At 39.7% G+C, this 26512-nt stretch overlaps 1 protein-coding gene across 1 annotated transcript in view; it reads left to right on the forward strand.

Annotated features, from left to right (window-relative positions):
• The first annotated feature begins 247 nt into the window (after positions 1-247).
• PIP5K1B (phosphatidylinositol-4-phosphate 5-kinase type 1 beta) overlaps positions 248-26512 on the forward strand; it is a 310275-nt gene continuing 284010 nt past the window's right edge. Inside the window, exon 1 of the mRNA XM_054520016.2 lies at positions 248-690. The gene's annotated coding sequence lies outside the window, so the exon portion shown is untranslated. The remainder of the gene's footprint in view (positions 691-26512) is intronic.

The raw sequence follows: 26512 nt of genomic DNA on the forward strand, positions 1-26512 counted from the left end.
TCCAGCCCCGGCACCTGCCCGCCCCCGGCGTTGCCCCCGGCGTTGCCCCCGGCCCGGGCCCCGCCCGCCACCCCCTCCGCCCTCCCGCTCCTCCTGCCCCTCCCGCTCCTCCCGCCCCTCGCCTGCACTGCTCTCCCTTCGCTGTGGGGAAGCGACAACGTCCCGATAACTTGCAGACTGTGGCGCAACTGGTCTTGGTAGCGGAGGCACCCGAATGCTGCCCGGGTGAGGTAAGTTTCCTGTGCGTCCCCGGCCCCTTCCCACTAGACCCTTCTGAGGGGCTCGCGCTTGGGGGCTCTGCATCTCTGCTGAAACCCGTCGGTGTCTCTACCCTTCCACTTTGCCTGTCTGCGTTGTGCTGGGGGTGACGTGGAGAGGGCGCCCGTGGCCACCGAAGCGGACCTTCGTTCCGCGGGGGCCACAGCTGCGCGCTCCCAACGGACACCCACCCGCTCGTCACCCGGATCCCCGGGGCCGCAGTGACACTCGGAGATCACTCTGGGTTCACTTAAATAGGAGTCCTCTCCCCTTTTCAGGGGAACCTGCAGAGTTTGGCAGCGGAAGGAAAGGTCTCCCACCACCCTCCCCCGGTACGAAACAGCGGTGAACTTGTTAGGCGCCCTGGTCTCTCAAGAGGGGCTTGCGAGTTGGTGTTCTGCTCATTTCTGGCGCTGGAGCCGGATTGAACAGGTGCGGTATGGTTCCAGTCTAAATGCAGCAACAGACTTCTGCCTTTCCCAGGCTTTCTCCTCCAGCCTGGTCAACGTGATGCTTCAACATCTGGGGCAGGGGCTGGGAGTGTGGGGGCACTGGGGAGAGGGAGAATGCCCGGGTTTAATTTACTATGCCGGTGCCGGGAGTCGCCAGAACAGAAGACAACAAATGTCTGCTTATCTGGCATCTATGCAGATGAGCGTGTTGTCATTTCTTATCCCCCCCAACCCCCAGCTCTCTTGTCTGGTGCCCAGAGTGGTTGAGTAGAAACCTGTTCCGGAGAAGTTGTTTGGGTAGAGTGATTAATTCTTTCATCGAATCTACTGAAATCAGGGCTCCGAACAAGGCAATCCTAGTTACTCTGATGCTTTTTTAAAGGGAGCGTGTTGCAGACCAGAAATAACACCCACTATCACTACCTCTCTGTGACATTCTCAGATGCAGGAGGCCCTAGCTCTAAGGTGAATGATCCTTAAGGGACCGGTAGGACCTCAGAATGTGTTAATCTCGTGCAAGGAAGAAGCGGTCTCTGTCAGTACTTCTGAGTCTTGGTTTGGGGAACCCCTTTTGTCCCTCTAATGAAGCACATTCAGCCAGAGACTTCTCCCCTGTTCTGCGAAGAGACTGAAGCGTTCTGCAGCTGTTGGAGTGGAGAAAGGCGAAAGGATTGGTTTCATTAGGACTCTAATGTGATGAAATAAGGATTGATTTCATTAGGACCTCTAATGTGATGAAGTAGGGTAGTGTTCATGGAAGCTTTGCTAGAGCATTCCCAGCTGAAAGGAGACGCTGGGAAAAAACCTTAATCGGCCAAGTGTAAACCAGTGGAGGTTGAGTGAGTTTCATGTGTGATCTCTGAGCGGAGGGAAACGGTGGTTCTGATATGGTCCTGTGGGCAGAGACTTATGAGGACTGATGAGAAAGCTGGTGAGTTTGAGACTGATGTATGACGACATCTTCCCTGAGAAGGAAAACTGTAAAGCACTAAATGATAGAACCACATTACATTTTTGTCCACGTTAAGACTAGAGAGATTTAACAATAACACCTTACATTTGCATCAGTGTCTTGCAATTTGTAAATTCTTTTGAGTGTTCTCACCTAATTCCAAACATTTCTGAGGGAGGCAGGGCAAAGACTATTTACCATGTAAACACAGAAGGAACATGAGGCTCACAGATTCAGAGATTTATCAAGGTAACAAGTGCTGGTATTAGAATCACAGTTAGGTTTTCTGTCATAACCAGGTGCCTGCTCTGTACTTATATCAGGTGGTTTTTTGAATGGCAGAGTTCTTCTGCATTTATTGTGGTTTGCATAGTCTCACTGTAAATTACTGTTTACATTTTACAGATGAGGAAACTGAGGTTTAGACAAGCCGTGGGAGTTTTCCATGCATTTACATCTAATTTAGTGGTATTTACAAGACTGGAACTTGGATCTTCTGATGTCCAGTCCATTGCTTTTTGTATTCTGCCATCATTTCAGTTCTGATAGCAATGAGGACACATCATGGAAACTGCAATACACAAAGGACTGTTAAGCATGCCCCCAGTGACCTGGGTTCTAGTTCTGGGACTACATTTGGCTGTATGACCTGGGCCAAATCATATCACTTCCAAGTCTCAAGTGTCTCACATATAAAATAAAACGTTTGTATGAAATTATGTTTTTTCTTTCCAACTTTAGCATTCTGTGATGTTTACCAATGTGTTTGTAATCCAATGTTATCATTTTCTCTAGAGGAAGGACATCTTTTTACCCTACATCACCTAAGAGACCTAGCTAATTACTCTTTCACCTTTAGTTTATCCCTTCCCACCTTTACTACATACCACTTCATCAAAGGAATGAAACTTAACAAGTGTATTTTAGCTTAGCATCTACAGTATATTGTTTAGTTTACTGTTTGACTTGAAAATATTCCGAGGGGCTGAAGTACTGTAAGGTACATGTCAGGGCTTACTTGAATATTCTAATTGTAAGCTCATAACTTTTTTTTTTTTAGCTTTGTGGTTTGCATAAAGTACGTACTCAGTAAATAGCTGTTGAATTAATGAAGGGGGTGAATGAAGTCATTCATAAGGAAGACATATGCTGTAAAACATAGAAAGCATCTTACCATGTAAATTCCCAACACATAAGATAATTTGCCTACAGGCATGTGCCTCCTGAAGCTGGCGGGTACAGAGCCCATTGTTGCTCTCTTTTCTGAATGCATCATATAGGGAAGAGCTTTTCTTTCTCCCTATAGACAATAGACTCATGTCATCTATGTTATGCTCTTTTATTTGCCCCCCCCTTTAGTTGTTAGTAGTACAGGAATGAAAGATACATTCCTAGAAATTGACTTGTCCCATTTTATGAAACGGTATGTCTTGAGATGGAGAAACCAACCATTCTGTTTTTAAAACAGGGTATTGAATACATTTCAGGAGATGCTAATACTGGCTCGTGGTTTCAGAGGGGGAACCTAATTAACAAAACCAACCTAGTTTCTGTTCCTTTTAACAATCTTCTCTTTCTACTCCTCCTCTTTATATACAGACAAGTAGTGTTTTTATGTTTGGAAGAATGATAATAAAGAATATAGTGATCTTAAATATTATTAATGGATCTGCAATTTATATTGGGGATTGATGTATATTTCCTTCTGATAAATAATTTAAATATTAATTAGTTTAGAAGTACTTTTTATGGGTAAGAAAACTAAAACTTAGGTGAATTGACTTACTTGTGATCACAAAGATGATAGCAGGAGGACCAAGATCAATGTGGAATTCTTAAGAAGGTTCATATTCAAGTTTGTCCCAGGAGTTCTATGGTGAAGTTACAGTTTTGACTTTTAGAAATGATAGAGATTAACAGAAAACTTCTGTTTACTATCATTATTAGAGAGTTAGTACATTTGCAAATGGTTTAGCATTTATATGTTTAAGTTTTCTTGCCCAAGCAGGTGCCATTAAAAATAATATGGTTTTTTTTCTCTTTACTTTTTTTTTGTTTTTTGAGTCAAGGTCTCATTCTGTTTCCCAGGCTGGAGTGCAGTGGCCCAACCATGGTTCACTCCAGCCTCAACCTCCCCAGGCTCAGGTAATCCTCCCACCTCGGCTTCCTGAGTAGCTGCAACAACAGGCACGCACTACCATGCCTGGCTAATTTTTGTATTTTTGGTAGAGACAGGGTTTCACCATGTTGCGTAGGCTGGTCTGTAACTACTGGATTCAAGCAATCCACATGCATCGGCCTCCCACAGTGCTGGGATTACAGGTGTGAGCCCCTGCACTCGGCCAAAATGTTTGTTTTTATCTATTCACTGTGATTCTTCTGGCTTATATGCATCACCAGACTCAAATAATACTTTGCTCCAATCAGTGCTGGGAGAGAGGAAACTGTTCAAATAGAAACCAAAGTCCTGTAATCCCATGGGAGGCCGAGGTGGGAGAATCACTTGAGCCCAGGAGTTTGAGACCAGCCTGGGCAACATAGCAAGACCCCATCTATACAAAAATAAAAAATTAGCTGGGCATGGTGGCACGTGCCTGTGGTCCCAGCTACTTGGGAGGCTGGAGTGAGAGGATCACTGGAGCCCAGGAGTTGGAGGTTGCAGTGAGCTATGATTGCACCACTGTACTCTAGCCTGGGTGACACAGCGAGGCCTTGTCTCAGAAAAGAAAGGAAAAGAAACACAAACGTATGCTGGTATTCTCAACTTCTCTTCCTGGTATATAAAGCCAGAAGCCAAAGGTAGCCTTGTCATGCAGCTGGTAAAGTCATAAATATGTATACATTCAATCTGCATTTGCATTTTGCTTGTACTTCTGTTAGATGGTGAGTCAGAACATTTAATATCCTGGAAATTTTTTTTTTCCCCTATGGCCAGAGCCTTCAGTAGATTCTGTAAAACATCAAGTCCTAAATGTATTTGTTGCTGAAACATGTTCTCTTTGTATCAAGTGCATTAATGGGAGTTGGAAGGAATCCTTCATTTTTTTTTAGAAGCTGGCCAGTTAGAACTGTACATTATGTAGCTCTACTGTTCATTTGTGGTCTTATCAATAGAGCAGGATGTGTTGCTTTTTGCTGAGTGCCAGAGAACTGGGGTGGGAGGAAACCTAGGCTTCTGTTTTATTTTTTTTCTTTTTAAAAATCAACTTTAAACTTAATTTATTGATGAAATTTTTGTGGTACTGTGTCGTAAACAATCAGCTGCTATTGACAGAGAATTGTATTCAGTCAGGTTCCTTTTAATATATAAGATTAGGTCAGGGAAAACAGGCTTGGTTTTGTACATTCTATTCTCAATTGTATTTACTTCTGTATCGCTTCATCAGAGGTGTATAAAGGAGATGATCACACAGGAAAACACAGGAATCCTGCCCAAACTAGATTACTCTTGGAAAGATTTGAAACAGAGTGATTGGGACAAGATTGCATGTTCAGTAAGCTGACAGTGCCATGGTATTATCATTTTAAGTTAAAACAAACTAGCACTGGAATGAACAACATGAAGTGTGTGTTCTTGTAGGAAGTTTTCTGTATTGTTTATGAGACTCAATAAACAATGACTATGTAACATGTTTGGATAATTTACATGATGGATGCACAGTAAGTTCTTGAGACTCATTTTCTCTAATATTTTTAGAAAATCAATTGTGAAATTGCAATGAAATATAAAGCATTGAGTGTTTGGTATTGCTCCCGGTTTTAAAATGGGTGTGTATGTCTTTCAGTGGAAGTTCAGGCAAGGGTTGGAATTGTAAGTACTAGGGGCCCAGAGATTATAATTATCTTGAATTGGAGCTAAAGTTCAGACAGGACTGCAGAAAGTTCATTCAGTTTGTAAGAGAAAAGGTGATATTTAAGCCTTCACCATTTAGTCATGCTGAGCAAGGGGTTTGTGGGGGAGGATAAAATTAGAGCGAGCCATAAAAATGTGCTTTCCTTGCCTCATAGACAGACTTGAGACATGCAGTGGATTCAACATGTTTCGTAGTGGGTTTTTAATTTAATATACACTTTTTTTCTTTCTTTTTTAAACCATGCCCATCATTGTGCTCTCTGGATCACTTGATCATATGTTTGGTGATAAAGTAAGGAAACAAAACAGCAACAACAACTAAAAAGCAATGCAACGACCTCCTTGAGGGAGTAGTAAGCACATCATAGGTGTTCAGCAAATATTTGTCAATGGAAAAGGTTAAGCATCATGTTTTATTTATATTTGTATTCTTGGAACTTGGCACTGTGTCTGGCAGATGGTGAGGATTTAATAAGTGTTTACTGAACAATTTATATATCCAAATGAATATCACTCTTCAAAATCTTGGGATGTTCCATAATTATTGTAATGATTCTATTATTTTTCAAACCATTTTAGAAATATTAGGCAGTCTGATAGATACTAATGTTGATAGTTTATAGTAGTCCTTTTTTTAAATCATAAATTATATTTATTCACTAGACTACAACTTTTTTAACCAAAATGCCTAGGAATAATTTTGCATTATTTATCTTCTTTAGGAGAAAAATAAATATTAAATATATTCTGTTTTTATTTGAAAGTATCCAGTAAGCATAGTTTTCAAATGCCCAGAGTGGCTTAATAGTGAGTTTGGTTCAGGGTACGGAGACAAGAATGGACTTTAAGCTTCTCGAAGTTAATCAGCTTAAATATCACCTCCTCCTGGGGACTTTTCTGTTCTTCCAACCTAAAGGAGACCTTCTCCATATGTTTTGTTCACTTGTCACAGGGATACTGATATAGTTTCGATGTTTGTCCCTTCCAAATCTCAGGTTGAAATGTGATTCCTCATGCTAGAGGTGGGGCCTGATGGGAAGAGTTTGAGTCATATGGATGGCTTAGTACCCTCCCCGTGGTAATGAGTGAGCTCTTGCTCTGTGAGTTTACATGAGATCTGGTTGTTTCAAAGCGTGTGGCATCTCCTACCCCTCCCTTGCTCCCTCTTTTACATGGACTCCCACTTCACCTTCCGCCATGACTGTAAGCTTCCTGGGGCCCTCTCTCACCAGAGGCAGATGCTGGCACTGTGCCTTATGTACAGCTTGCAGAACTGTGAGCCAAAATAAAACCTCTTTTCTTTATGAATTATGCAGCCTTAGGTATTCCTTTATGGCAATGCAAAAACAGATTAACACGGATACTTATTCATTTATGTATTTCACTGGTTTCCCTGTGCCCAAACTCACATTCAACCCAAGATTATAAACTCTTTGAGGGCAGAAGCCATGGTTCATAACACTGTTTTTCTAGTGTTTGGCACATAGTAGGTCCTCAGTAAATATTTAAATGAATACATGAATAAGCCCCATCCATCCTGTCAAGATGAAGTGGGCCATCATTTAGGTTACTCAAGCTGAATCAGACTGAGAGGACAGTGCTTACATGTTAGCTATGGCAGCTCCTTTACAATGATGACTGAACCCTTTAGGATGAGAAAACACTTGTTTAGGTGATAAATTCTGGCATGATTATTAAGAAAACACTGTCTCTATTTAAAGACTGATTTCTTTCATTTACTTAGAAATGAATAGTAGTGAACAAACAAGAGGAAATTATCAAGCACAAAACAAAACCTTCCTACACTGTTAAAATGGGCTCTAAATATACCTAAATCATAAACATATTCATTCCTAATTAAGACACTTTGGTGTTCATATACAAGGCAATTCCTATGATGCCTCACATAAAGTTGATATTTGAACTGGTATTTATTTGGACATCAGCTACATCAGCAGTCCCAATACCATGGAAGAAGCCAGGGCAGTGACTCTCAAAGTGCGGTCCTTAGACCAACAGAGTCATCACTACCTGAGAATTTGTTAGAAATGCAGATGAGGCCAGGCGCGGTGGCTCACAACTATAATCCCAGCACCTTAGGAGCCCGAGGCAGGTGGATCACCTGAGGTCAGGGGTTTAAGACCAGCCTGGCCAACATGGTGAAACCCCATCTCTACCAAAAATACAAAAATTAGCTGGGCACAGTGGCAGGTGCCTGTAATCCCAGCTACTTGGGAGGCTGAGGCAGGAGAATCGCTTGAACCCGGGATGCAGAGGTTGCAATGAGCCAAGATCGCACCATTGCACTCCAGTCTGGGCAACAAGAGTGAAACTCCGACTCAAAAAAAAAAAGAAAAGAAAAGAAAGAAAAGAAATGCAGATGAACTCTGTGGATGGAAGACAGGCCTTCAGGTGATTGTGCTGCATACCCAGTATTGCCAGTAAATGGTAAATCTGTTGCTCCAAGTATAAGCCTCCTGAAGTGTTCAGTATTCCCAGGTAAGCCCAGGATGTGTTGAGGGAGTGCTATCTGCCTGCTCCTTCAGAAATAGGAGGGGAGAAATGAAAAATTCTCCCTCTGCCAGTCTTGGCTTTTCTCAGAACTGTGTGGATCACAGGAGAGCAAAGTATTGTAAATGGATTGGGTATCTAGGACTTTAGAAACAATATAAGGAAGCTTTTGGTAGTCACAGAGCCTGCCAAGTGATGGGTATTATGGGGTATACAGAAAGTGTTAATATAAACATGGTCCTGGCTGTCAAGGAGGCTGACTGTGCTGAGAGCTTACTCTGTTCCAGGCACTTCTCAAGTGCTGTTTCTTTTCATCACTATGTGCTTCCAAGCTTCAGCATTTCTTCACTGAAGAGAAGGAAATGGAAACCTAGTCAGGTTAGTAGTAACTTGTACCAGAACCAGAACCAGTAAGGGATGGCATGAAGGTTCTAGCCCTGGCTTTTCCGACTATGAAGCCCATACTCTTTTTCTCTGTTTCATGGTGTAGCACCTCAAAGTATAGTTTTGAAATAAGAGTTTTAAAAAGGAGAACATAAGCAAATCTAAAATTTATATCTCCAAACTAAGTCTTTCTCTGAACTCTAGTTTGCATAATTGACATTGCATTTGGATATCCCAAAGGCACCTCAAATTCTATATGTTCAAAACCAGAATCATGATCTGTTTTCTCCACATCTGATACTCCTGCAAGGTTCCCAGCTCTGTGGTGGGCACCGCTAGTCACCAAGTAGCACGATCAGAAACTTGGGAGCCATCCTTGGCTCCACCCTTTGCACACACCACATCTAATCCATCACCAATGTCTATTGATTTTGCTTCCTGAATATCTTTCCCATTCCATCTGCTTCTCATCATTTGTGTGGATTCTATCCTAGCCCAACTTCTTGTCTCTGCAGGACTGAGCCAGAACCTCTCTGGTATCCTGAGTCCACTCTGGGTCTCCTAGAATCCATTACCCATATTGTAACCAGGGCACTTGTGATGGTTGGAGGGCACCTGAGGCTCTGCTGGCCAGATCTCTACCTCCTGCACCCCGCCAAGCCCTCACGGAAGCACAGAAATTCTGGCCCCAGGGCTCTCCACCTCAGTGGCCTTTTGAGCTCTTGGACAGCCTCTGAGGACTTGTTTTTCTAAGTAGCTTTCTACCCTGATATTTTTGCTCTCCTGGAGTCCAGTCAGAGGCAGGTTCATAACTACAGTCAACTACTTTTAAAGGAACAAGATGGAAACTCCAGTGTAGCTCTAGGGACTTACCCAACCCTACCGCAAATACCAATTTCTTAAGAGTTCTCCGGCAGTTCCCAAGGTGCACTCCACTTACTCCAACAAAGAACCAAAGACTGCTGTACTTCCACAGTTGCTTATACACTGCCCCTGAGTTCCCCCAGGACCCTGCAACATCACATTTGTGGCCACCATAGCAGAGAAATTCACCACCTGTGGTCTAGGAATAAAATCTAAGCCTCTCCCAAAAAGGCACCTGTCTCTGACTGTTGACTGTGGCTTATCCTGGCAGCTTTGAGGAAAAGGCCTGGGTTGCTTTGCATAACTGGCAGGATAGATAAAGAAACATGACTCAAAATCATTCTCTCTGTATTTCCTCGTAACAGCAACCAGTTGACATAGGTGCAGGAAAACTTCCTAACCAAGGGGTGGGGCCTGGGGCTGGGGATGCTGGACAGAGAGAAACACAGGGATCTGCCCCAGACTCTTCAATGGCCTCACTTTGTGCCTGGAGTGAAGATCTGGGTCATTGACATGGTTCCAGGGCTCTGCACGGTCCTGGTCCTGCTGCCACTCCAGTCTCAGATCCACCACTCTACCCCTTGCTGTTTCTGAGCTACACTTGCACCTGCCAGCTTCACACCCTCTGTGCGGCACACTCGTTGCCCCCTTTGGAGTGTTCTCAGCATTGGCCGACCACGCTTCAGGTCAATTCTAAGGTTACTTTTGAAAGGAGGCCTTGGCCACCCGTCCCCAGTCTAGGACAGGACCAGCGGTTCCCTCTCCAGGAGGGCTTCAACAGTATGATTATTTGACTCGTTTCTTCGCCCCCACCAGCTGCTAATCATCGGGGCCCATTGCATCCCCATAGTGTCGGCACATGTAGAATTGTCTTGAGTGAATAAGTAAATGAATACCAATACTTTTACCTTAAAAAAATCCTTTTTGTAAATTCCCACTAAAGAAAGGAAATGCACAGAGATCATGAATGAACCACTTCATATTGCCGATCCTGCCCATGAACTTGATCTTCAGCTTTCATTACCACTGCCTAATTTCACCTGTCATGATCCACATTTCTATAATGGTAGCTGCAGGTATTATCCCCAAGGAAGGTTGCCCCAAAGGCATGATATAAAATATTTCTGGAAGAATACCTGAGATACTAGTGTCTTTGTTTGCCTCTGGGGAGGTGAATTGGCTAGCTGAGGGGCATGGATGGGAGGGGAATTTTCATCCCATACTTATTTGTACCTCTGAATTTGGACCCATATGTGTGGATTACTTATTTTAAAAATTAGAATTGTAAAAGTAAAAGGAAGGAAAGCATAGCAAGAGATGTGAAGGAATGGGAATGATTATTTAGAGGAAAGAAGATGGACATGCAGTTGAAAGGGGGTTGTCCTGAAAAGAACTCCTGTCTTCAAGGATACAGCCAGTTAATCTGACTTGCTCTGCACATCTATGGAGAACTATATGGCGTCAACTTAAAAGGGATGCCATACCATATATCTTGACTTAAAGAGGTTTGCCTGATCTCTCCCATCACAGAATATAACATTTAATCTAAATATAAAGGCTAATAGAACCTAATTATTTAAGAGGGAAGCAGTTGTTAAAGAAGAAGTTAGTTGGAGGCTAAAGCATTCTCCTTGAAGACATACAAGTGCCCAAGAAACATGAAAAAATGCTTATCATCACTAATCACCAGAGAAGTGCAAATCAAAACCACAATGAGATACCATCTCATACCAGTCAGAATGGCTATGATTAAAAAGTCAAAAAATAACATATGCTGGCAAGGTTCAGAGAAAAGGGAGTGCTTATGCGTGATTGGTTGGTTTGCAAATTAGTTCAGCCACTGTGGAAAACAGTTTGGAGATTTCTCAAAGAACTGAAAATAGAATTATCATTCAACCCAGCAATCCCATTACTGGATATATACCCAAAGGAAAATAAATTGTTTTATCAAAAAGACACCTGCACTCACACGTTCATTGCAGTGCTATTCATAATAGCAAAGACAAGGAATCAACCTAGGTGACCATCAATGATGGATTGGATGAAGAAAATGTGGTATATATACACCATGGAATATTATGCAGCCATAAGAAAGAACAAAAACATGTTCTGTAGCAACATGTGTGCACCTGGAGGCCATTATCCTAAGCAAATTAACACAGAAGCAACCAAATACCGCATGTTCTCCCTTATAAGTGTGAGCTAACCATTGGGTACACATGGACATAAAATTGGGAACAGTAGATACTGGGAGCTCCAAAGGGGACAGGGAAGAAGGGAGGTAAGGGTTGAAAAACTACCTATCAGGTACTGTGTTCACTACTTGGGTGATGGGTTCAATTGAAGCCCAATCCTCAACATCATGCAGTATATCCAGGTAGCAAACCTGCATGTGTAACCCTTGAATCTAAAATCTGAAAAAAAAAATTCTCTTTTATGAACCAGGTATTTTTAGAATAGAATAAGAGACTGGAGGGTAGCATCCTATAAAAACTGATTAATATAAGTTGGCATAACCCAAGCTTGCATTTAATCTTTGCACATAGCTTTTCCAGTTAGTCAAACTTGAACTGTAAATAAGAGAAAAATACCAACTTGTCTTAGGTGGTTCAGGCTGCCGTAACAAAGTGTCAAAAACTGGGTGGTTCATAAACAAAAACAGTTTATTTCTCTTGGTTTGGAGGCTAAGAGTCCAAGATGAGGTGCCAGCATGGTCAGGTTCTGGAGAGGGCTGTCTTCCAGCTTACAGATGGCAAACTTCTTGTAGTACCCTCACGTGACAGAAAGAGGGAGAAAGAGCTTTCTGGGATCTCCTTTATAAGAGCCCGAATCTCACCCTATGACCTAATCACCTCCTAATACCATCATCTTGGGGTTAGGATTTTGATATGAATTTTGAGGGGGACACATTCAGTACCTTGGATAGTCCTTTGTAGCCCAGTCAGTATGCTATAAGAAACACATCCTGTGTTGAAACCTAGTATATACATAGACATATAAATAATAAATATGACAGAAATAAAGGTTTCATGAAACAGTACTTAGCCATACCACATGAAATGTCCTCTGTTATTTTCTGTTGTGTTCCCTCCCAACTCCAACTTCCACCATACAGTGGTCATGAGCCACTGAAATGACTTTACTCCCTACTGAAGGGCAGAAACCTGCAATTTATTTAGAAAGCATGAATGCAATCTGCCATCCCCGTGGCACTGCCTATGATGTGTGTCAGCCTAGAGGTGTGCATTTACTGAGGAGCTGACAGGACTCCACATATAGTGCTCTGTCCACTCCTATGAAACCACAGAAAGTTGTGAGTTTAAAACCCCCTAAAGACTCCCCTTGCAAAGTTTTAATTTATCAAGAAGGCATAGTGAAACTTGGAGAGTAGACATACGATAGAACTTTGAGCCGGACAAAAGTGACTCAGATGGCTGCCTTGTCTGTCATAAAACATATGTAAGCTTCAGTCATCAAACATGGCCTTTAAACTGGGAAATGTCTATATTTTTTCCTATAGTGCTCACCCTAAAGTTCACACTAATTTATTTTAGTAAGAACCTAAATACTGTAAGGAAAACAATCTCTGACTTTAAAAATATGTGAAGAATAATTTGACAGTGTAGTTTTTTTCTTCCTGAAATTCCTTCAGACATTAAGCCTGCTCATTTTCATTGGCCACTCAAGCACAAAATTGAAGGGACTCAAAATAGGGAACCCCTGGCTATGCAGAACCTTTGGGCAGGCTGTTTTACTTCTAGAAAACATTTCCTGATTGCTTGCTCCTTTAACTGCCAGCAATTATTATGACCAAGTTTTGTATAGAAAATTTTCCCAACATTGTCTCATCTGTCCCTGATTCTTTAAAAGATTATACAGAACAGAGTGTATCTTTTATGCTACTATAAAGTGATAGATTTAGTATTCATTAAAGAATGCAAGGCTCTTTGCCCCTAAACCAAATGGCCCTACTTTGCTGTCTTCTAAAATCTTGTCTGCTTTTTCTTGATAATTTGTTTTTTGGCCCTACCTCTGTGGCTCTCAGCAGTGAGCCCCTTCACTCATTGTTGGCTATTGAAAGTCCATTGTGATTTTGGGAACCAGATAACCATACTGTCTGAAATGTGTTTGCCAGATAGACTCATATTATCCATTGAAACTGAAATTTTAAAAAAGAATCAAAAGTAGTTTTTGAGGGAGGTCTTCAAGAGTTCTATTGGTAAAGCAAGCAAGCTTTAGTTCTTTCTTGTTCGCTTCATTCATAAGCCAATAGCATGTTTTCTTCTGCCCTGTTTTTGGGTTGTTCAGATAAAGTGATACCTTTTCAGGCTGTGGTAGGCATGCTTTCTTTTTTCTTTCTTTTTATAACATATTGATAATGTGTTTACTATATTATGGTCTAAAGCAAGATTTCATAGACTTTTTCGTTTAAGTTAAACATAGTGGCAATTGATGAGTATTTTGGTAACAGCTTTATTTGCAATGCTTTATGCCTTTAAAGGTTATAGATTACTGCATTTCTCTTTTCCTTGGAGAAACTGCATAGCAAAGTTCCCCAGATTTTCCTGATTTCCATCTTCCGTTGGAAAACAAGTTCAATATCCACAATAAAACAAGGAAGCTGAATACTGAAAAATTAACTTATTTTTAAGGAGTGATGTGAGCCAGACTGTTCTTAGGTTTACGACTGCATTGTATGGGAACAAAAAGAAGCAATGGTGTCATTGCTGTGGCAAGCTGTATTTAAATGATGCCCTTTTATTTTTTTCAAGATGTGTTGTTTAGACTCAGTTGTGAAGATTATGGAAACTGGAACAAATGGGAAATCAGTCTCTCCTGCTAAGGGTTAAGAGAGAAATACGACTTTTGTTTACATTTATTTATAGAAAACAGAATGGAAGTTCAGCTTTTAAGATGTATGTACAGTTGGGCTTCATTATTTAGTTTAGCAGTTTCTCAGAAACTGCCTCTCCTACATGACAATTTATAATGCAAACATGATGCATCATTTCATTTTGTGTAAACTTTATAGAACGAATAGTCTTTTCCACATATGTCAAAAGACTTCTGGAAGCATTTTAGAACTGAATGCTAAGTATCCTACACATGTGCCTGGAAGCTTTAGAAATGATCAGCAGCAGCACTTTCTGACCTTACATTTTTGTTTGTTTCTTCATTTGTCCGCCTCCTTACTGAAACGTAAAGTTTCACAAGAGCAGGAACTTTGTTCTGTTTACTACACTATCTCCAGCACCTGGAACAGTGTCCAGCACAAAGACAGCCTGCATTATCATTGTTGAATGAACTCATTCTTAAGCTACAAAAACAAATTCTTAAGCTGTAACTGTTTTTCCCTTGACTTCTGAGCTCCCCCTTCCTTTACAAAATTTCAGTAGCCTAGCATCTAGCCTTGCCACTGCTTCAAGTTCCTTCCCCGAGGAGCAGCCTTGTTTGTTGCCAGATTACAGTCTTTTTTCTGTCTCTTGCTTTTTACACCTTTAACAATCTAGACCAATTTAATAACCCCATGCCCCATGGTCTCTTTGCTACTCAGCTGATTTTTTTATCCCAACTCTTACCTCTTTGAACAAACTCTATACTGCAGCTGTGCAGTCACCTTTTAAAAATTCAGTCCACCTCCCCTCCCAAATACTGTTTTTATCAAAGACACCCTCATTTATTTTAACCCACCTTTGAAATTTTAGCAGTCTTTTTACTTTGGTCATCTCTGTCTTTGTGCAGCCACCAATTTTTTAAAAATGTTCTCCTCTATTCTCACTTCTGTCTCTAGATACGTCTCTTACCTGGGCTGGTGTAGAAGCTTCCCAAATAACTTCCATACCTCCCTATCTACCCGCTTTAAGCAATTGTAATACCTGCTGCTAGAGAATGATTTTGTCAGTGCCGTGGCAGGAAATCCTTAGATCCTTTACCATGTCTGAAATCTGAAATGCTTTGGTTTGGGTACATTCTGGCCCTAGTTGACTGTTGATCATTGTCATCATCATTGTTGTCATTGTCATAGCTGTATAACAGTGACAGCAGCTACCATTTCTTAAACTCTTACTCTATACCAGGCATAACACATATGAAGCATGACATCATGAAGCTTGTTAGTGCATTTTGGAGCTGTATAATGTGATAATGGGTAGGGTGGCTGTGGGTGGAATAAGATAGGGCTGGAGAGGTGTATCGGGCCAGACCATAGACATCTTGTCGGCTGTGCTAAGGAGTTTGAACATTTCTTCTACAGGCAATGAAGCAACAACTAGAAGAGTTTGATGGAGAAGTGATGAGCTCATATTTTATTTCATAATGGCAACATGAGCTATAGTTTAGGGGATGAATTAGAAGGGTAAGAGACTGGAGATAGGGAAACTAATCACAGGAGAGATGAAAAGGACCTGAAGTAATGTAGTGTGGATAGGGAAGACTGAGTAGATTTGATATTCAAGAGGGAGAATTTCTAGGACTTGATGACCACCTGGATATGAGTTTTGGGGAATGGTAGTAGTAGATGATTCTCTGGCTTTTGGCTTGAGTGACTGGAGAGATTGGGGAATGATGCTCAACTGAGAGAGAATACCAGGTAGAGGCATCGTACGTATGGTAGCAGAGGCAGGAGGGCTGTGATGGTGAGTCCTATTTTGGACATGCATTTGAGATACCTGTGGGCTATCCAGGTAGGATGTGGCTGTAAGATCAGTCCATGATGGAGACACTGGCTGTGTTATGGTCATATCATCTGGGCTGTGGGAGAGCATGAGATTGAATGAGATTGAGATACAGGACATGAAGGTGGAGAGTCTAAAAAGAAGCTGTGTGTAAGTGTGGAAGAGGCCATGATGAAGACACAGTATTATGACCTCTTGCTAGCAATTAAAACCATGAGACTAAATGAAATGTTCCTGAAATTGTATAATAAGAAGACAGAAGATCACTTCTTGATCTTCACTTGCAATTTCATTTCCCTATAGCGTGGCTCATTCCATTGTTTTCTTTTCTCTGTTTAAGGAAATGGCATCAGATTTTCATGATAGCACGTACAGCCTACTGTTCTGGAAGGCCTCTCTGAGCCCACTGATCCCCACTCTGCCTCCCTAGAAGTGATTTCTCAGGCACACATTCTCTTTGGTCCTCTTGCCCCTGTGACTCTTTGGGAACTTTCCCTAGAGGCTTCTGTTTCATTTGTTCTCTGCTTATCTCGCCAAGCAGATTCAAGTCCTGACGGCAGGGATCATATCTTTGCCTGCTTTGTCTCCCCCAACCAAAACCTAACAGCTCTTTATTTTTTATCTTTATTTTTTGAGATGGAGTCTCCCTCTGTCACCCAGGCTGGAGTGCAGTGGTGCGATTTTGGCTCACTGCACCTTCACCTCCCGGGTTCAAGCGACTTTCTGGCCTCAGCCTCCTGAGTAGCTGGGATTACAGGTGCCTGCCTCCGTGCCAGGCTAATTTTTGTATTTTTAGTAGAGTCAGGGTTTCATCATGCTGGCCATGGTTGGCCAGGCTGGTCTCGAACTCCTGACCTCAAGTGATCCGCCCGCCTCGGCCTCCCAGAGTGCTGGGATTACAGGTGTGAGCCACTGCGCCCAGCCCTTAACAGCTCTTTCTGTACTCTAGCTGCTCCTGCTACTTTTTTTTTCCCCCTTTTTCCTCTTTGGAAGCTCATTTGCTGACCATATTGTAGTTATTTTAATTTCATTTATTATAATTATTAATTTATTAATTTTATTTATTACCACATATGTATTTATTTATTATTAATATATAATATAATATATAATAGTTGTAGATATGTTTGGGGTACATGTGATATTTTGATACCTGTATGCAGTGTGTAATGATCAAATCAGGGTAATGAGGATATCACCTCAAACATTTTTCTTTGTGTTGGGAACATTGTAATTCTTCTAGCTATTTGAAATATACAATAAATTATCATTAACTATAATTTCTCTACTGCACTATAAAATACTAGAACTTTTCCCATCTATCTAACTGTGTTTTTATATCCTTAACCAATTTCTCTTCATCCCCTCCTCTCCCCTACCCTTCACAGCCTCTCATAACTATCATTTTATTCTCTACCTCCATGAAATCCACATTTTTAGCTCCCACATACGAGTGAGAACATGCAATATTTGTCTTTCTGTGCCTAGCTTATTTCACGTAACATAATGACTTCCGGTTTCCACTATGTTGCTACAAATGACAGGATCTCGTTCTTTTTTGTAGCTGAATAATATTCCTCTGTGTGTGTGTGTGTGAGAGAGAGAGAGAGAGGGAGAGAGAGAGACATTTTCTTTGTGCATTCATCCACTGATGGACACTTACATTGATTCCATGTGTTGACTATTGTGAATAAATGCTGTAGTAAACAGGGGAGTGCAGATATCTCTTTGATATACTGATTTCCTTTCTTTTGGATATATACCTAACAGTGGGATTGCTGGATCAAATGGTAGTCCTATTTTTTTTTCTTTTGAGGAACTTACATCTTGTTTTCCATAATGGCTGCACATCTTTACATTCCCACCAATAGTATACAAATATTGCCCTTTCTCTACATCCTCTCCAGCATTTGTTACTTTTTGATTTTTTTGGTAATAGCCATTCTTACTGGGGTGAGATGTTATCCCATTGTGGTTTTGATTTGCATTTCCCTGATGTTAGTGATGTTGAGCTTTTTTTCGTATACCTATTAGCCATTTGTATGTCTTCTTTTGGGAAATGTCTATTAAGGTCTCTTGCCCATTTTTTAATCAACTTATTTTTGTTTTGTTTTTCGTTGTTTTTTGCTATTGAGTTGTTTGAGTTTCTTATGTATTCTGGTTATTAATCCCTTGTCAAATGGATAAATGGATAGTTTGCAAATATTTTCTCCCATTCTTTAGGTTGTCTCTTCACTTTGTTGATTGTTTCCTTTGCTGTGCAGAAGCTTTTCAGCTTGATACAATCCCATTTGTCTATTAATATTTTGTTTTTGTTGCCTGTGCTTTTGGGTCTTACTCAAAAAATCTTTGCCCAGACAAATATCTTATAGGATTTTCCCAAATTTTTTTTTCAGTAGTTTCATAGTTTTAGGCCTTACATTTAAGTCTTTAATGCATTTTGAGTTGATTTTTTATATGGTGAAAGATAGGTATCTAGTTTTATTCTTCTGCATATGGATATCCAGTTTTCCGAGCACTATTTATTAAAGAAACTGTCCTTTCCCCAGTGTACATTCTTGGTGCCTTTGTTGAAAATGGGTTGGCCGCAAGCATGTGGATCGATTTCTGGGTTCTGTATTCTGTTCCGTTGGTCTATGTGTCTGTGTTTTTTGTTTTCTATTTTTGTTTTGTTTTGTTTTGTTTTTTGCCAGTACCATGCTGTTTTGATTACTCTAGCTTTGTGGTATAATTTGAGATTAGGTAGTGTGATGCCTTCAGCTTTGTTCTTTTTGCTCAACATTTCTTTAGCTATTTTCAGTCTTTTGTGGTTTTATACAATTTTTAGGATTGTTTTTTCTATTTCTGTGAAGAATATAATTGCTATTTTGGTAGAGATTGCATTGAATCTACTCTGTATAGTGATGTACAGATTCAATTGTTAAATTGATATACAGATTTAATTGTTAAAATGATAAACATTTTAACAATATTCTTCCAATCCCTGAGCATGAGACATCTTTTCATTTTTTGTGTCCTCTTCAATTTCTTTCATCAATGTTGTATAGTTTTCCTTTCACTTATTTGGTTGAGTTTATTACTAGGTATTTTTTTGTAGTTATTGTAAGTGGGGTTGATTTCTTGATTTCTTTTTTGATTTGATCACTGTTCACATATAAAAACTCTGATGACTTTTGTATGTTTATTTTGAACATAACTCTTGAAAGTGGGTATGCTTGTCTTGTTCCAGATCTTAGTGGAAAGGCTTTCAATTTTCCTTCTACTACTTTTTATTGATTATTTTTATTCTCCTCTAGAAGAATAAAGAAACAAAGGGAACAACTCGAATTTTATACAGGTTTATGTCAGTTGATGTACCTCAAACTAAAAGTGGCTACTTAAAATGTGTTTGTGACTGAATGTTCTATTTCTGACTAAAAAAAAAAAAGTGAATTAGCAAGAAGATCTGCAACACCCAGTGTAGAATTCTTGTCATTTATCATTCTCACTATTTTAAACTCTATAGAAGAAGAATATATCTTTTGGCAGGTCCACTACACCTACTATAGCTTCTCCTGAGCAGAGTTTATCTTCTGATCTCATTGGTCAAACTTCCTGTGTTTTAAAATGGCATTTTGCATACATTTGCACAAGTTGAATTTGGATGCAGTGAGAGCCCTTATCCAAGAAACACGGATTCTGTCTGACTCATCCGGCCTCTCTGCTAACACTTTGGTGCACCCTGGTCAAGTGACTTGACCCTATTTGTGCATTTTTCTTTTTCTCATCTATGGAATGAAAATCTAGCCACTGGCTCCTGACCTCATTCAAAGGCATGTTGTGAGGCCAAATGAACTGAGGACCTTTGAGGTCCTTAGAACAAAAGCATTGCACACATTAGAGAATTTATTTTGTAAGAATTGCAGAAAGAGATCAGGCTCAGGGTAGCCACCATTATAGGCCACGAGTAAGCAAATATGAGCCAAGAGGTCCCCATAAAGGAGAATTCTCTCCCATCCCTAAGGCCAAAGATATGAGTGGGACACTTTGCTAATGTCTGATTAGAGTTCCAGAATTTAAACATCACCTTCAGCATGGATGAGGAGAGCAGCATGCTTTTATCTTTAAAAAGAGACGAACCCTGAATGTGGACGTTTATTGAAGAAAGCAAAACTCATACTTACTTGTTAAAGAAAAATAATGTTAGTGAACTGCAAACAATTCGTGTGAGAGGGTCCAAACTAGGACATAATTCTCTTAAGTATTAAATAAGTTTATTGCTTATTCCATTTAATTTGTATGGTGTGTGGTAACCAACTTATCATATCTTCTGAGTGCCTAATGCTCTGCCTTACATACAAAGATGATTAGTGTTTTATTTGGTGCTGCCCATTTAGATGTAATATGAGAATCTCCTAGAAGTCACCCAGAAAACACTTTTAACACCTATGGAATCTTTCAGTTTGTTTGACTTTAACTGGACATTTCTCAAATGCTAATGAAAATCTTATTTAATAATAGAAATATTTAAACTAAAAGGGTGTAATTGGATTGTTTGCAACACAAAGAAAGGATAAATGCTTGAGGTGATAGATATCCCATTTACCTTGACGTGATTATTACACATCATATGCCTGTATCAAAATAATCTCATGCGCCCCATAAATATATACACCTTCTATGTACCAACAAAAATTACCAATTAAAAAAATTGAAATGATTATAGTCTGATGACCTATACCAAGCGACAGAGGAATCTGACTGGAATTACCTGACCAAAAATGAGGGAAACTCATAGAGTATAACACCATTGGCATAAGTGTCACAAAACTGGATCTGTACTCATGACATTGGATTTATAATAAGAGACCCAAATCTTAATTCTTTAGTTAGGCTGGCAGTGAATAGAGTGGCATAATCATAATCATACAGGTGCTGTTTCTCAGTTTTCTGCTTTTAGAATCAGATTGTGGACTAAGCATGGCAGACTTGGTTATGATTGCCGGCTACAGTACAAATATTAGCAACTTCAACAAAAGAAAAAGTGTAGTTGGCAGGAGGTAGGATGTGGCATCAGGGAGGACAGGGTGCTAATATCCTCATTTCTTAAAACAGCAAGATAAGCTATAGCTGTTAAAAGTTGCTGGAATTCCACAGTGGTTGTGTCATCTTGCATTCTCATATGAGAGTTTCCGTTGCTTCAACTCTTTATCAACGCATGGTATGATCGTTCTTTTGAATTTAGATATTCAAATAGTTGTGTCATGGTGGCTTATTGTAGCTTTAAATTGCATTTCCGTGATGGCTAATCATGTTGAGCATCTTTTCATGTGCCTATTTGCCAGTCTTACATGATTTTTGGTAAGGAGCTAAACTCTTGTATTGATTCTAGTAAAGTTTTTTTTTTTTTTTTTTAGCACACAGATATTTTTTATATAGACAATCATGTTGTCTATGAATAAAGATAGTTTTACCTCAGAACAGATGTTGGCAAAAACAGAAATGAAGACTTTAGTACTTAACATTGCAAATAAATTAAACAGAAGAATTAGAAGAATATATTAAACTTCAGGAGGAGGCCAGGGCAGTGTGAGGAGAATCCTTGATATGGGTCAAGACCTAGAGATTCAAGCATGTTATCAACAGTTTGTAAAGAGAACTATCAAGAGATTAAAACAAAATTTGAAGAACAGTTACCTTGGGAGAATGAAACTAGTGGCAGGGATAGGAAAAGCAAGAGCTGATCACTCTCACGAAGTCTTCTATCTGGTTTAATTTATTGCCTTGCACATACGTTTCCCTGAAAAAAGTAAATTATTGGCATATTGGTAATTAGGACATAAAGATAAAAACAATATGAAGTAACTATAATAGGTAGAGGGTAAGACTGAATAATATAAAATAAAGAATATGGTGAAGTGGTCTATGTTTAGAGTTATATAAAGAAAGGAGGGGCCCTCAAATGACAGTCAGTGCTGATAAACACCTGACACTTACTTAGGCTCTTGCTGCATTCTAGGTACATTCTAAACAATAAACATGTGACACTTGTTTAATAATCACAGCAACCATGGAGTGGATACTATTATCACCATTTAATAGAGGAGGTAAGGAGACCTAGAAGCACTGATACTAAGTATGTTATTTGAGGTGACACAGTCAGGTTTCAGAGCCAGCTGGCCCAGCCCCAGAGCCATCTCTCTACCCTACAGAACTGCAGTGTGTCTCATGGAAGGAAGGTAGCTGTGATACCCCACAGTACAGACAGTGGGTGCTCCTTCATCCTAATTAGACTTGGCTTGTTCTCTGAGGCCATGCCCTAAAGAGACACTTAACTTTAGTTCATTCATGATTCAGCAAATATTTGAGTGCCTATTAACACAGCTCTAGGTACTAAGACTATTCCTTTCCCCAGTCAGTGGCAAAGAAAAATAAGTGCATTATTTGATACAAGACGCTATGGGGAAAATAAGGCAAGATAAGGAACAGAATGATGGTAGTGGTGGTGGTGAGGTGTTATTTTAGAAAGGGAGGTGAGAGAAGTCCTCTCTAAAGAGATGGCACATGAATATTGTCTTTGCCCATTCTGGCTGCTATTACAAAATATTGTAGATTGAGTGATCGAGTAGCTTAAACAACGAACATTTATTTCACACAGTTCTGAAGGCTGGGAAGTCCAAGATCAAGGTGCTGACAGATCCAGTGTCTGGTGAGGGCTCACTTTATGGTTTACAGATGGCCATCTTCTGGTTGCATCCTCACATGCAGACAGCAGAGAGGAAGTGAGCTCTCTATGTCTCTTTTATGAGGGCACCAATCCCATTCATGAGGACTCCACCCTCATGACCTCATTATTCCCCATAGGCCCCACCTCGTAATACCATCGTATTGGGGGTATGGTTCCAATATATGAATTTATGTGGGGGAGGGGGGCACAAACATTCAGTTCATAACAGACAAAGACCTAAATGAAGTGGAGAAACAAACTGTGCAGATATGGGGAAAACATTCCAAGCAGAAGGGATGAATAGTAAATGCCAAGTCCTGAGGCACAACTTGTTTGGCCCACTTGAGATACTGGGGGAAGCCTGAATGGCCAAAGCTGAGAGAAGTAGCAGAAGGGGAATACTTGGGACTAAGGCAAGTAGAGCTTTATGAACCAGATAATGACTTTGGATTTTATTCTTAGTGTGACGGGAAGCCATTAGAGGGTTGAGTGAAGGGAAAGGATATCCAACAAGAACCTCCTGCCCTGTGTCTCATGAAGAGGCAGTATTTCAAGAAGAGGCTTAAAGCTGAGAGTTTTGCTAATCAGTGAAGATGTGACTAATGAGCTGCTGGGGAAGTCAAGCCTTCTTTAAGTGAAAGTGTTTGCATTCATTGTACTCATAGGTACCTTCCCTAATGGTGATTGTGAGCCAGGACACTAGTTAAATTGTAGCTACTTAGAAGTGGTAATTCATGGCACACTTAATGATTTCTTCCTATGTTTAATGACATTAATATGTTCAATCATCATTTAAAAATTATCTTTCTTAGCTCTAAAGTAATAATTGCAAGAAATACATTAGGGTACTGGTATATGGGGGTTGCATAAGGAGAAGGAAGGAATTTTGAAGAAAGGTTTAACAAGAATTTAAAATATTTCGATGAATGGAGATATTTATATCCAAATATATTCATGTTCTTATAATATCCTTCTTAGAAGAACTTTTCAAATTCTTCTACTTGAAATATAAATTTTTAAATAAATGATTATTGAAGAGTAGGAGTAAACTCTTGCTTTCTGTTACCTAGGGCAAAGCATATCTTGGTTCATTTCTGGGAGATAAAAAAAGCTCTAGCCTAATTGATTTTTCCAGAATAGAAAAGGAAAATAATTTCTTAACATGTTCAACTGTATTAAAATTTATATTAAAACCAATATAACTAAGATTATCTAAAAAGCAGTGAGATAGGGAACATATCTATATCTGTACACACATAATGGTCAGTATCCAGAATATGTAAGGTATGTGTATAATTATACAAGAACTAACCTTTATTTGGATAAATGGCCAAAGATTAGGTACTGTCATTTTTGTACATGAAAAGGACCAGCATAGACAAAAGTAATCATCCATAGTAACAGTAAAAGCAATACAATCTGAAGTAACTGAGTCTTAAGAAATAAAATGATAAGTTACAATGTTGGCATGGCTGTGTAGAATTTGGTATTTGTAGATTTTTGTTAGCTTTCAAATTAGTATATACTTTCTAAAGGGTACCAACGATATTTAACAAAAGCCATTTCACTGAATATACCCTTAGATCCAGTAATTTCCCTTTTCAAGGGAAAATAAGTCAAAGGAGGAAAAAAAAAATCTTGTTAGAACAACATTCATTATAGTCATGAAAGGCTAAAAATGACTTCAATATCTAACTTTTGGGGAAATGATTAAACAAACCATAATAATTCATAACAATAGAATATTACTTGCAGATAGAATATTATGGAGAAGTCTGTGTGAAATTAAGTGAAAAAAGAGACATAATGTTATTAAAGACTGTTTATAAGCAAGTACACTGATCAGGATGAAAAAGCATAGAATGGTTACATACAATTTGCATTGATGATTTTGTTTACCCTTTAATTGTGTATTTGGCTGCATATGAATATGGCATGAAGAACAGAAGAAAATGTAATTCACTTAAAGGAGGTATATCATAGGACATAGAAAGTAATACCCAGAGTCAACAAGATTTGGAGCACCTGATACGAACAGCCAGGAAATGGGATGCCAATGAGGGTCTACTCTATGCTTCCAATGAAAGTGAGGATGGAGTAATTGAAGAAATACTCCTCAAGACTAATTGAAACTAACATTCATTCCCAAAAAGTAAGCCATATCAGCAGATGAGATTTATTTTTGGATTAAAAAATTACTTCAAAGAAAGTTTTAGATCTGTTATCGCGGCCCATATCCAGTTACAACATTAAATTTTTTTTCTATATAGAAACAGATTTCTCAATTCTTAACAGATATCACACTTTAAGTAATGTCATATACAAGTAAATTCCAGAAAAGCAGAGAATTTCAGCCAACAGAAGTCACTGTAGTGGACTTTGACTTGGACTTTGTTGTGAAATAAAACTCTTGAGCTTGTCACACCAAGTTGTATTGGAATGGGACAATAAATTCCAAAGATTCATTGAGTCCTTAAAATGGGTGGGTAGGCTTTATGTATATGCTGGGCACAAATTCAAATCGACTAGGTTGGAAACAGGAAAAGGATGAATGGATTTCATGATTGTTTTAAATTTAGAATTTTGAATACAGTTATCCAATATTTCTTCTCCCTGCTTTTCATGAGAAAGGATTACCCTGAAATGGGGCCAGGCAGGCCACTGGTTTCCTTGAAGTCTTAGTTGAAATATGCTTCTTCAATCATTAACCAGTAAACAGATATGACTTCCATAATCTTCACTGTCAAGGAAAGTTACCTTTAGCACATGCCTGTGGATCCCTTTCACTATGTGTGATAATTTTGGTTTCAAGGGTCATGTGTTATGGTCAAGTGCTGCTTCAGAATCTTAGAGGCTGTTCTAGAATGCTTGATGTCTAAAGCTTGCCCTGTTTCAATTTAACATCAGTTTGCGAATATCTGTTGTGCCAATATGATTTCTGGTATCCCTGATGTCTGGATAGGACGTATATATTTTGTGGGGAAAACAGAAGAGGTGAAGCTAACACTGCATTGTGTACACTGGACAGGATCAATGATGATCCAGTTCCTTTGTCTTCCCAGCAAAGAACAGCCTCTGAAATGAGGCTAATGTTGACCACTTCCATAGATTATTGAGAGGGTTAACCAAGATAAAGGAATATGGGTGGCAGGAACTAAGTAAATGCTACTTCCTTTCACTTTTTATGTGCAAAGTATTTTGAAAGGTGCGGAGGGCAAAGGGGCTAACATTTTAGACTGAGTGGGTGGATGGGGAAGCAATTGCAAAAACAAATGTGTGATCCTTGCCATCAGGGAATTTGCAACAGATTGGAGGAGCCGGGCAAACACACTCAATTAGGGGAAGATAATGCAATTAAAAGAAAGGTGGTAAAAGTACTGAATGTGGCTGGAGTTAGACAGCCTTAGGATTGCAAATTAAGCCTTTGAGGTTAGTGCATGTGATGGTTTGTATAACCCAGATTTGAAGAAAGGCTGGTACACAGGGCAAATGCATGCTAGGAAAATACTCTGAGAGACAGTCACACACTTTAAAAAGTGATAAAATGTTGTAATTATACTCTTTACTTTTGAAAACTGCCTATTGTTCACTTCACTGTATTTCAGGAAGCATTTTATAATAAGCAAACTGCAACCCTTTTTTAATGTGTGTGGAAGGAAGTGTGGGGAAGTAATGGCGTTGACTCTCAGCCACTTCTGGCTGGTCTCTGTCTTCGAGGGATTCCTGAGCCTCCACCGAAGCACCATAGGTGGGGCTCCTGTGAACTAGTCACGAGCTAGATTCGCTTGCTAGCCACTCCTGAAATTCTTACTGTGATGTTGGAATAGGGAGGTGGAGGAAATAAGTATTTTATTTATA

Source organism: Pongo abelii, chromosome 13, assembly GCF_028885655.2.
Source record: "Pongo abelii isolate AG06213 chromosome 13, NHGRI_mPonAbe1-v2.0_pri, whole genome shotgun sequence".
Lineage (NCBI taxonomy): Eukaryota > Metazoa > Chordata > Mammalia > Primates > Hominidae > Pongo > Pongo abelii.